This window comes from Pseudophryne corroboree, chromosome 5 (genome assembly GCF_028390025.1).
Source record: "Pseudophryne corroboree isolate aPseCor3 chromosome 5, aPseCor3.hap2, whole genome shotgun sequence".
Classification (NCBI taxonomy): domain Eukaryota; kingdom Metazoa; phylum Chordata; class Amphibia; order Anura; family Myobatrachidae; genus Pseudophryne; species Pseudophryne corroboree.
In genome coordinates this window covers 7,213,669-7,226,751 of record NC_086448.1, presented here as the reverse complement: position 1 = coordinate 7,226,751, position 13,083 = coordinate 7,213,669, and the positions used below count along the sequence as shown (strand labels likewise).

Here is a 13,083-nt window from a genome sequence, read left to right as displayed (position 1 = left end):
ACAGCCATTTTGTGGCCAGTGAGAGCCTCCTCTAATTTGGCCATTTTAAAAGAGGGGCCCAGAGTTGATTTCCAAATAAAAGGGAGCAGTTGGAGGGGCGACAGTTGTAGCTGCTGAGAGAGGAGCGCCGGGAGACGCCATCCAGCAGTGTGACGCAGATAAGCAGCTGACAGGAAAAATTCCAAGCAGACTGGCTGAGACTTGTGGTTCCACGCGGAAGTGAGAGCTATACTTACCTTTTGGAGGAGAAGTAGCATGCGGACTCAGCATAGTACATTGGTGAAATGACACCATTTATATGTTCACACTCATCCATTGTTGGGAAACAGACATAGGGGGACTATGTACTAAGCCTTAAAGCATAGATCTGCAAACTCGGTCCTTATTACCCCCACACAGTGCATGTTTTGCAGGTAACCCAGCAGGTGCACAGGTGGATTAATTACTCACAGACACATTTGAAAAGGTCCGCAGGCGGAGTTCATTATTTCACTTGTGATTCTGTGAGGAGACCTGCAAAACATGCACTGTGTGGGGGTAATGAGGACCGAGTTTGCAGACCTATGCCTTAAAGAGAGATAAAGTGGCCAGAGGTAAAGTAACAGCCAATCAGCTCCTAACTGCCATGTTACAGGCTGTGTTTGAATAATGACAGTTAGGAGCTGGTTGGCTGGTTCTTTACCTCCATCCACTTTATCTCTCTCCGAGGCTTAGTACATACTGCACTGCATCCAGTTCCCGTGTCTGCTGCATGTCCGGGTACTGAATAAAAAGTGCATACATGCAGGATTCACTATGACGTTGGTTATGGTCCAGATGTTTAGGACTGACCTGATATCTGGATGATAAGGTGCCCAGAAATGCAGTGGACTGGGTTTGAGGGCAGACACTTTGCCAGTGTGTGAGGTGGCCGTATAACCTGTGTGCCAGGTGACGCCTTTAGCGCACTGTCTGTTGCAGCAGGAAATTTGGGCGCAGCATCGCTGTGATTTCACTGTGTCGGTGACACTAGGTGGGATGTACGGCGCTGCTAACGTAGTGGTGTATGCATTATCCTGATGAGTATGGGGCTGCCGCCGAGTGGTAAACAGTTCGGGTTTTCTGCATGAACATAGAGGAATGAAAGAAAGACAGAAAAAAGTTTAATTTGAAAAAATGAAGAAGAAAAAGAAGCTGACAAGAGCGACCCCTGCTGGTTGCAGCCTAGAAAAGCAAAAGCCTACAGCACCTGGTATTCCCAGGCGGTCTCCCATCCAAGTACTAACCAGGCCTGACCCTGCTTAGCTTCCGAGATCAGACGAGATCAGGCGTGTTCAGGGTGGTGTGGCCGTAGGCAGAGACAAGGCTCTCACTTGCTCCTTTTCTACTTGTCACCATCAGCCTGGATCCACCTCCCCAGCCCAGCTGCACGTTGCTTGTTACTCAGCTCCAGACTCTGCCTGCATCACAGCACAAGGCTCCCTCTCTCTTCCCCTATCATCCGGCCACATCTTACTGCTGCTGCAGCCTCTGGAACCTTCCTCATACTTGCCTACCTGACCCGGCCTCTCCATGAGGGAGAAAATGCTCTGTTCCTGGACTTTCCTGGTAATGTATGATTGCCATCACCTGTGGTGAGCTAGTTAATTGATAAGAAAGGTGTTTCACCAAAGGTTACCAGGAAAGTCCAGGAACAGAGCATTTTCTCCCTCATGGAGAGGGTCAGGTAGGCAAGTATGACCTAAGTTCCTATACCCCCTGTATTCCTCCTTATTGCCCCACAATCCTACTGTCACACCCTGGCCTCCGTCTGGCATTCCTGTTACTACGCAGCAGCGTCTCAGACCCTTTCTTATATCTTTACAGATGGCCTCGCCCCTAGCGCCTTACAGCAGCAAGGCCATCACACTAGGGTGGGTAGGTGGGCAGCTTTCCCTGCAGCCTGCCCTCTCCCAGGCCCTTAGCAGCTAAGTGCTTTGTTTCTGGCCTCATTACTTGGGCAGTGGCTGGCGTGGGCCACGTCTGCCACAGAATGGGAAGGGCTACGGAAAGCCTTCTTCAGGACAGCGCTGGTCTCCTTGGTGACTGGGAATGGCGGTTGAAGGCTTGGGCTGCTTTGCACAGAGTCCAGGCCATGGGTGGAGGGTTGCTGGGAGCCAGGAACACATTGTGGACTCAGGCAGCTGTCTGGAATTAGCAGTGGCTTTGCACAAGGATTCCTGTGCACCTCAGGACGGTGCTGCTACTGCTGGAACATTGCAGACGTGGGCCCACACCAGGCATTGGGGCCTAGAGAAGATGGCCTCCTGTGATCCCCTGCTGAGGCTGTGAGGTATTACTTACACACCTGTCCCACCCACAAGTAATATGCTACTTTCCCAAAAGATCACTTTACAGGTGATTATTCTGATGACAGCCATTTTGTGGCCAGTGAGAGCCTCCTCTAATTTGGCCATTTTAAAAGAGGGGCCCAGAGTTGATTTCCAAATAAAAGGGAGCAGTTGGAGGGGCGACAGTTGTAGCTGCTGAGAGAGGAGCGCCGGGAGACGCCATCCAGCAGTGTGACGCAGATAAGCAGCTGACAGGAAAAATTCCAAGCAGACTGGCTGAGACTTGTGGTTCCACGCGGAAGTGAGAGCTATACTTACCTTTTGGAGGAGAAGTAGCAGCATGCGGACTCAGCATAGTACATTGGTGAAATGACACCATTTATATGTTCACACTCATCCATTGTTGGGAAACAGACATAGGGGGACTATGTACTAAGCCTTAAAGCATAGATCTGCAAACTCGGTCCTTATTACCCCCACACAGTGCATGTTTTGCAGGTAACCCAGCAGGTGCACAGGTGGATTAATTACTCACAGACACATTTGAAAAGGTCCGCAGGCGGAGTTCATTATTTCACTTGTGATTCTGTGAGGAGACCTGCAAAACATGCACTGTGTGGGGGTAATGAGGACCGAGTTTGCAGACCTATGCCTTAAAGAGAGATAAAGTGGCCAGAGGTAAAGTAACAGCCAATCAGCTCCTAACTGCCATTTTACAGGCTGTGTTTGAATAATGACAGTTAGGAGCTGGTTGGCTGGTTCTTTACCTCCATCCACTTTATCTCTCTCCGAGGCTTAGTACATATTGCACTGCATCCAGTTCCCGTGTCTGCTGCATGTCCGGGTACTGAATAAAAAGTGCATACATGCAGGATTCACTATGACGTTGGTTAGGGTCCAGATGTTTAGGACTGACCTGATATCTGGATGATAAGGTGCCCAGCAATGCAGTGGACTGGGTTTGAGGGCAGACACTTTGCCAGTGTGTGAGGTGGCCGTATAACCTGTGTGCCAGGTGACGCCTTTAGCGCACTGTCTGTTGCAGCAGGAAATTTGGGCGCAGCATCGCTGTGATTTCGCTGTGTCGGTGACACTAGGTGGGATGTACGGCGCTGCTAACGTAGTGGTGTATGCATTATCCTGATGAGTATGGGGCTGCCGCCGAGTGGTAAACGGTTCGGGTTTTCTGCATGAACATAGAGGAATGAAAGAAAGAAAGAAAGAAAAAAGTTTCATTTGAAAAAATGAAGAAGAAAAAGAAGCTGACAAGAGCGACCCCTGCTGGTTGCAGCCTAGAAAAGCAAAAGCCTACAGCACCTGGTATTCCCAGGCGGTCTCCCATCCAAGTACTAACCAGGCCTGACCCTGCTTAGCTTCCGAGATCAGACGAGATCGGGCGTGTTCAGGGTGGTGTGGCCGTAGGCAGAGACAAGGCTCTCACTTGCTCCTTTTCTACTTGTCACCAGCAGCCTGGATCCACCTCCCCAGCCCAGCTGCACGTTGCTTGTTACTCAGCTCCAGACTCTGCCTGCATCACAGCACAAGGCTCCCTCTCTCTTCCCCTATCATCCGGCCACATCTTACTGCTGCTGCTGCAGCCTCTGGAACCTTCCTCATACTTGCCTACCTGACCCGGCCTCTCCATGAGGGAGAAAATGCTCTGTTCCTGGACTTTCCTGGTAATGTATGATTGCCATCACCTGTGGTGAGCTAGTTAATTGATAAGAAAGGTGTTTCACCAAAGGTTACCAGGAAAGTCCAGGAACAGAGCATTTTCTCCCTCATGGAGAGGGTCAGGTAGGCAAGTATGACCTAAGTTCCTATACCCCCTGTATTCCTCCTTATTGCCCCACAATCCTACTGTCACACCCTGGCCTCCGTCTGGCATTCCTATTACTACGCAGCAGCGTCTCAGACCCTTTCTTATATCTTTACAGATGGCCTCGCCCCTAGCGCCTTACAGCAGCAAGGCCATCACACTAGGGTAGGTAGGTGGGCAGCTTTCCCTGCAGCCTGCCCTCTCCCAGGCCCTTAGCAGCTAAGTGCTTTGTTTCTGGCCTCATTACTTGGGCAGTGGCTGGCATGGGCCACGTCTGCCACAGAATGGGAAGGGCTACGGAAAGCCTTCTTCAGGACAGCGCTGGTCTCCTTGGTGACTGGGAATGACGGTTGAAGGCTTGGGCTGCTTTGCACAGAGTCCAGGCCATGGGTGGAGGGTTGCTGGGAGCCAGGAACACATTGTGGACTCAGGCAGCTGTCTGGAATTAGCAGTGGCTTTGCACAAGGATTCCTGTGCACCTCAGGACGGTGCTGCTACTGCTGGAACATTGCAGACGTGGGCCAGAGGTAAAGTAACAGCCAATCAGCTCCTAACTGCCATGTTACAGGCTGTGTTTGAATAATGACAGTTAGGAGCTGGTTGGCTGGTTCTTTACCTCCATCCACTTTATCTCTCTCCGAGGCTTAGTACATATTGCACTGCATCCAGTTCCCGTGTCTGCTGCATGTCCGGGTACTGAATAAAAAGTGCATACATGCAGGATTCACTATGACGTTGGTTAGGGTCCAGATGTTTAGGACTGACCTGATATCTGGATGATAAGGTGCCCAGCAATGCAGTGGACTGGGTTTGAGGGCAGACACTTTGCCAGTGTGTGAGGTGGCCGTATAACCTGTGTGCCAGGTGACGCCTTTAGCGCACTGTCTGTTGTAGCAGGAAATTTGGGCGCAGCATCGCTGTGATTTCACTGTGTCGGTGACACTAGGTGGGATGTACGGCGCTGCTAACGTAGTGGTGTATGCATTATCCTGATGAGTATGGGGCTGCCGCCGAGTGGTAAACGGTTCGGGTTTTCTGCATGAACATAGAGGAATGAAAGAAAGAAAGAAAGAAAAAAGTTTAATTTGAAAAAATGAAGAAGAAAAAGAAGCTGACAAGAGTGACCCCTGCTGGTTGCAGCCTAGAAAAGCAAAAGCCTACAGCACCTGGTATTCCCAGGCGGTCTCCCATCCAAGTACTAACCAGGCCTGACCCTTGATAAAGCTAAATATTTATCGTATATAAAACACTTTAAGAGGTCTAAGAACACTGTACGCTATCTACGTAAGAAGTACCGTAAGGGTACGCAAGTTGCGTAACGATCGCTCAACCGTAGTCGAGACGCTCAAGCGTCACGTTCGCTTACGGCCCAGAGATCACAGGCAGGCACGCTATTGGCTGCCGACTAACGTAATGATTCGCTATAGCGTAGCGGACGCTCGGGACCACGAGGAGATCACCAGCGGTGCAGACGCTTACAACGTTAAACCTTTATATCTATACCTTTAACAACGAAATATACAGTAAACCTTAGTGTGGTGATAACGTGTAAATGCAACCTGGTGTAACCTGATTAACTCACAAGCTGTTTGAGCGTCACCGACGCTCTGAGATTACTTAACACTATAAGGAATACACAGATACCTGGGCTTAGGGTCCAAAACCTATTATATGTATTATAACTATTATACTTGCAAAAGGAATCACAGTACAAATGATACACTACAATATAACATAGACTACCTAACCAGATAATTACACAGGAAATACAATACAATACAATTACGTTTAAGGGAAAATAAGAGAGGAAAAGGAGAAGAGAGAGAGAGAGAGAAAGAAATGGCTTACAATAACAAGAAGATCAATATGATTGCAGAGAAAGCTTACACATGTGAGGAACAATCGCTGCGCAGTCAGTCAATGCTGAGAATCTTTGTTTAGAAAGTACTTGAGCTTACCCATGCTGCCTGTCCCTATATACACAACACCCAGCAACACAATTGTCCCTACAATGCCGCATGGGGCAGAAGCTTGACTCCATTTTGGGAAAACTCCACTTGATTCCAAAGACTACACCACATGGCTGAAAGGGGGAGGGGAAAATACCCGGCAGCAGCCATTTTAGATTTGCAGGCCCAAACACATGGCACTCTCTACTACACCACAATCACATAGCAGAAAACACAAGACTCCATTTATTCCAAAATGTCCAAGCCTCAAAACAACGCATATGTTCTGATTTTACAATTCCAAACAATCTAAATACTTCACAATGTAATCCAACTTCCTAGAACCATCTTATAATTTCACATTCCAAACAACTTCAGTATCTCAATAACCAGAGCATATTCATCACAAGACCAGATCACAATGTAATTAACACAAACGTAACTGCATGGTGGTATTTATGATTAACAAGATATATAGTATAACTAACCAGCACAATCTATTTTAAATCTCCATTAGGCAAACAAATACCACAAATACTATGCTACAGATTGTATACTGTTCCAATTCATCACAGACTTCACAGAGTATCCACAAACACCCAACAATCACACAACTGCCCAAACCTCGTTAACCTTAAGCCATTTGTATTTCCAAACTAACTAATCTATGCCAACCATTCTACAACTACATTGCTACAAACACATATTTAAAACTATTCTATGCCAATCAGCCATGAGATATTGAGATGATACTTAGTCTTTTCTAAGGAGCCCGGTGATGATCCAGCCATGCTTGCTGTGTGCTTTGTTCTGAGTGTAGCTACATTACATCTGTTCTCTGAGGCCACACCTGACCACTACCTTCCTGTTTGACCAGTAACTGGGGGAGGGGTCTTTCTTTCTTTGTATATGCTGATCAGGTTCAGCCCTGAAAACTTAGTAAAAGGTTGTCTTGAGCATCCATTGTTCTAACAATGTGATCTTAGCTTTTATACATATAATCATATCTATCTGCTGCAATGTCCCACAACTTCACAACCAGCATCAAACTAACCCACACATCATTCTGCTTGCTTCAATACCAAACATGATGGGCACATCTGGTTCTGTTCAAATGATACGTATTCATGACATCAATTCATCAGCCAATTCTAAATCTCCATGATGTCTGGTGCTTGACATTATTATAATCATGTACTGTATGAAACAAGCGCCGAATCCATCTCCGTGCCATGTCCGAGCAAATGCGTGTGTTTCCATATATTGCTGTGCTCGCTGCGCATATTTGCAAGTATAGCGACTTAAATGTGTGTGTGGTTTGAATGTTCTCTCTATGTAATATTTTTGACTTTGACAGTCCACCCTTTGGCAGTCACCAATAACTGCCACTTCCTAAAACATTTCAAAAAGAGAAAAATATATGTCATATGTAAATACATTTCTATGATTGGGTAAGGGAGGAGAGAAGAAGGTGGGAAAAAGGTATGACCTAGTGAGATAGCAGAAGTATGTATGTATGAATCCATGTTTGGGGGGTCATGTATCATCGTGCCGTACGTGTTTTAAATCAAGCTTCGAGGTATTTCGAAGTATACATTTGAATTCCTTCTTATCCCGTATTAAGGGTCTGTGGATGGGCTGTCAAACTCTACCGAGCTCGTTTCGGCTTTTGGTTGCAACAAAATGGGGGAGCACATTTTAGTTGATGATACATGAATGGGGGAGGTATGTGGTTGCTGATATCTGTGCCTGTGTTCCCTATCGACTATGTGTGTCATTACCTGAGGGTTGTAGAGATGAAGATAAAGAACACTTATGGAAAATGCAGTGGTATTCTATGTCAGGTTAATGTACATCTGTCGGTTGAAGTTTTGTTCGGTATCAGTTGAAAGTCGTCTTCTTTGCGCTGTTTTGCCCATTAGGTGCGAGCAAAAAGCTTTGTCAATGCCATTAGATTTACAAAAAAAATGTTGGGCTAGCGTAAGTTTAAGAATTCTAGGGAAACTGGGGATCCATGGCAAAGTTCATCAAATGTCCGTATCTAAAGTGGTCAAAACTTCTTCTTTGGTCTATTCGTTGTCTGTATAGCGTCTCGTCAACTTCCTCGTCCAAGGAGGTCTTTTTATCTTGGAGAAAACGGAAAAACAGGTGAAAGAAACGGACCGTATAATCGCATTTTCATTACATCATTGTTTCTACCGTTGGGTCATAAATCAAATCCATTGGGATTACAGTTTCCTCACTCCTTAGACTCATTACCTCAGGTAGTACTTTTCCAATATAACACAATCCTTCAGAGTTTGGGGCAAGCCGCTCATACGCCTTTCTCCCGCATATGAAATATGCATCATCGGGGAGAACATATGGGACGGAATATGTCATTACCATGTTACACATTTTCCATGTGAACTCTCCTAACTCTAATTCTCCCATCTGTTTAGTACACGTATCAGTTTGTACGATATGTGCACAGTATCCTGGTGATACTTCTCCAACTCTCGTAATCCTATTTCCTAAGGTATACCTATACCGGAAAGATTTTCCTCTACTGGCTATGTGGCGTACAAGCTCTGTATCTGTAGGCATTCTATCTGCTCTATGCGAAAAGGTCATGGTTTGGTTGCTCCATGACACTTCCCAATTTCCCGGCTTTCGGGGATTGGAGATGTTAAAACATAATAGGGACCTATCCACATGGTATTGGTGGAGCTTCAAACTAGGAGGGCTGGAGATATTAAACCTCCTGTCCACCGGTCTCCCACCCTTTAGCTCAAGTACCTCCCTTACCGTTAAAGGAAATGGTACTAGCCCTGATTTGCTATGACCTTGAGGTACTTGAGAGCATACCCAACAATCTGTTTTATTTAACACGCTACCCACTAAGGAGTGATAGTCACTCAATGGATGCCGGTCCATATGGATATTAAAACTGGATTGGCATTTCTTTATGCATCCATCCTCAACCATTGTCACAGAGCCTACAGATACAGTTTTCTTTTTGAACTAACAATCCTTCACAATTGTTTACAAATAACATGGTTGTTAGATCGTGCCCGGTACTCGCCTTTGCTTGGTGATTGGGTTGCTATTGGAAATTTACACCTCCGTCTCAGTCATCAGGACCTTTCTGGATCCTTTCTCGACCTCCCTGGTACTCTCACCGAAACAGACTGTTCTGGTCAACATCATGGTCAACAGGAAAATCCATATCACAGTCTCTTGGGGCAAGTCCATCTTACAGGAGGAGAAAAGAAGAAATTTGTAAAGGGGGTATAAGAAATCAGTTTGAGGGGGAGAGAACTTGTTACGATAATAAGTTCTCTCGTCTTGTTGTTCTTCTTGTTCTGCTGTCCTCTCAAAGGTGCTGTCTCTCAGTCTTCCAAACGAACATTCTGGTGATGCAATATTCCTTCCTAACCGGCGATCTTTCTGTAAGGAGCAAAAATCTGGCATTACCATTGGTCCAACTGAGGGGTGACATACCATCTTTAAACCATGAAAACATGAGTGAGAAGAGAGAGAAAACAAAAAAAAAACAAAAGAGATAGAGAACAATTCATATGCATATATATATTACATAACTCGACATTAACCATCAATAGGAAAAGAGAATCAAAGCATTTTTTAAAACATTGTTCAGCATTAGGAAAACATTGTCAGATTATCAGGCTGTCATATCTACGTGTCTAATGGTCTCCTTGAGCAGTCCCTCCCCACCAGCACCTGCATTACTCCACTGTCTGTATCTGGCCAGAAATACATTGTGGCGGAGGTCATGCTGGGGTTTGGTAGACTTCTGCAAGGACCAAGTGGATATGCAATGTGTGAATTCTTACCAATACTCGTCAGAGATGGGGATAGAGAGAGAGAGAAAAAAAAAAATTTCACAGATACATTTACAACGTTTCACCTGGTCATTCCTGTGTTTTCAGGGAATGACCTCCCAATTTATTAACTATAACCTCAGGCTTACCATCAGTCCTAATGATCACCTTTCCTGACTGCACATTATGGGTGTGGGCCAAAATTTTTCCTATATGATCCCTGATTATAATTTTGTGTGTTATAACTTTGCTCATTTCTTTGTCTAGGGGGTCTGACTTTATGTGGGTTATTACAGTTGCTGGCATAATGCCCTTCTCTTCTACAATTATAACAAATCCTTGGTTTCCTCCAAGTGTCAATGACCTGAGGTCTTGGTTGATTTGATGCCTCCTCAAACGCTCGGATGCTCATCGCCATCAACCGTTCTCCCTGCGCTTCCCTGGTTCTTTGGATATTGCGGTCATGCTCGATAGCGGACTCTCTTAATGCAGCCACCGAGATGCCTCTCCAGTGAGGTATGGAGGTTTGTACCCTGATTTTTAGTGTGTCTTTTAAGCTGTCCATTAATACAGACACAGCTACCTCTCTGTGGTGTACGTTAGTGTCAATGTCATCTATACCCGTGTACCTAGCCATATCCTGCAGAGCCCGGTGAAAATACTCTGATGCGGATTCACCTTCTTTTTGTTTTATTGTAAAGATTTTATTCCATTTTACTACTGTGGGAAAATATTCTTTCAACTGTAGATTGATTCTTTTTACATTATCTTGGTTATACTCGTTTGTTAGTGGCACTTCCTCATCTAGCTTACAATCAGCGATAAATTTCAATGAATCAACATCGGGGGGTAAACATGCCCTCAAAACTGTCCTCCAATCTTTGTTATTTGGCTCTGCAGTATGTCCTAGCACTCTAATGTATCTTTGACAAGCAACTAAGTCTTTCCTGGGATCAGGAAATTCAGACAGAATTGTTCTTAATTCTGTTCGGGAAAAGGGGCAGTACATGGCGATGTTCCTGACGGGGGTGACTCCTGAAGAGTCAGTTTTCCCATTTGGTACTGCAATTACCCTGACAGGATTAAGTCCAGTAACGTAATTCTGAATTGATTCTACAATATGAGGTACATTTGTTTGTGCGTAATGTATAATACCATACGTACCTGTGGACACGACCTCACCTGACCCTCCATTAGGGGGTTTGATTACAGTCTTTACCGATTGGGTCGCGTCCACCTGGATGTCTTGTGTGATGGCTTCTGGAAGAGGTGCCGACATCGTTCTGGGCTCACTTTCTTGTTGGTGTTCCTGAGGAAAGTTTGACATGGGGTGCGACTTGCATGGGTTAATAGTTGTACATTCAACAGTATTACAATTATCTTTGTTACATTTATTACACTTATTCTTATCATCTATACTACAGTTGCTAAGAGCGTTTTTATTGTTCACCCTTGTGCTTTTCTCCGCAACCATAATCCCCTCCATTGCCATGTCTCTCCTCTCAAGATGAAAGTTAGGTATGTAAGTTACATTTCTCTGCATGTCACTTTCCTGTAGCCATATCTGCAAACAATCATCATTTTTAACTCGTTGTTTCCAGGATTTTATGAGACCGATCCTCCGCCTTAAATTATGCAACACCTCTAAGTCAAAACTACCTATCCCGGGAAATGGTGCCTTATCCCCCGCAGTCATTCGTGTCCATTCATCACAAAAGGTCTCAGTGTGGGGACCATACCTCCTCCACATTACTAACCGAGCAGACCCTCGGGGTCTGCAAGCCTCTGGAGTCTGAATCCTGACCTCCGACCGTCTCTGTATTGTGCACTTGGCTGCCATTGTGGACCTTTCTAACACAGAAAAACTTCCTAAAATGCACCAAACACAGAACTTCGTTGGAAATCCTTAAAGCTCTTCCACTGAACTTCTTCTGCTCCGGGTATCTCCGGTCCGCCTTCTAGCAGACACGTGTAGCCGTTGCAGGCCCTATCTTTAGAGATTTTCCTGAGAAAATTCCCTTCCTTTTTCTTTACACAAATCACGCTTGCATGTGCTCCCTACAACACGTATGAGGGCAAGATTTACGCATGGATATACGACCTCATATCACGTTGCGTTATTGGTCACACATACAACCGTGCGGTCCAATCGTACCACTTATAGACACTTGTTGCCCATAAATGGTAGGATCATTGGAGTCTCCCTACTGTGCTCCAAAACAGCTAGAGCGTAATACAACGAAAACTTTATCACACTCTGTTGCACGTTTTCACTCAGACCGTGCTCATCACGTTCCACTAAAGATCACACAGATCACAAAGTCCACAAAGCGGAATTCAATACCGTTTTATCACATAGATCACAAAGTCCACAAAGCGGGATTCAATACACTCATACCGTTTTCAACCCACTATCATTCTTATAGTTTTCTGATCAGAAAAAAATCATTTCCCGTAGTCTGATAGCTCTCCCCAGAGGTGTTGCAGTAAAGTAAGGTATTTAAACTAAGTTTTGGAAAGCTGAAATCAATTTGTGCTATTTATCGCTTTGCGTTATTTACCGCGTTGCGCTACTTATCGCCTGTTGTTTGAGTTACTTGGGCGTACCCAGACGCTCCGTTGCGTAATATACGCTGCGTGCGTCGGCCTTTGGATTGCGTACGCAAGTCTTTGTTAGAGACACGTGTACGCAAAGCAAAGATCCACCGTAACACAATTTATACTTTTATCAATGTAGATGATCCTTGATCATCTACCACACACCACACTGACTTCGCCTTATCTCCCAGGCAAAAACTGTGTGTTTGTCTACACTTTAACTATATTACCTTTACTCAAACTATTGAAATAGCGGCAAATCTCTCTCAGCACGTTTATCAACTATAAACTGGCAAACAGGAGAGTGACATACGAAAATACACAAATGAAAAGGAAATGCAGATATATATGTGTGCGTGCAAGACAGAAAAATAAACAGTTTTAAAAGACACTAGCGTTTTGCTCTTACCTCCGGTTCCCGGATTCCTTCAGCACCCTTTACCTAAGCGAAGCAGACGCTTATCCCGTCAGCACTACGAGGGATACAACCTCCCGCCCTTTGCTGATGGATAATGTCTGCTGATATTACCTAGTGCAGATATGTGAAGGACTGGACGGCCCCCAATTGATAAAGCTAAATATTT

General features: G+C 45.2%; 2 non-coding genes across 2 annotated transcripts; both read right to left on the bottom strand.

Moving 5' to 3' along the window:
• Positions 1-1,216: 1,216 nt before the first annotated feature.
• Positions 1,217-1,335, bottom strand: LOC134931590 (5S ribosomal RNA). Its single transcript, XR_010179161.1, has one exon. It is a non-coding gene; the product is annotated as a 5S ribosomal RNA (ribosomal RNA).
• A 2,279-nt stretch (positions 1,336-3,614) lies between these two features.
• On the bottom strand, positions 3,615-3,733 carry LOC134931442 (5S ribosomal RNA). The gene has a single exon (XR_010179147.1). It is a non-coding gene; the product is annotated as a 5S ribosomal RNA (ribosomal RNA).
• Positions 3,734-13,083: the final 9,350 nt, after the last annotated feature.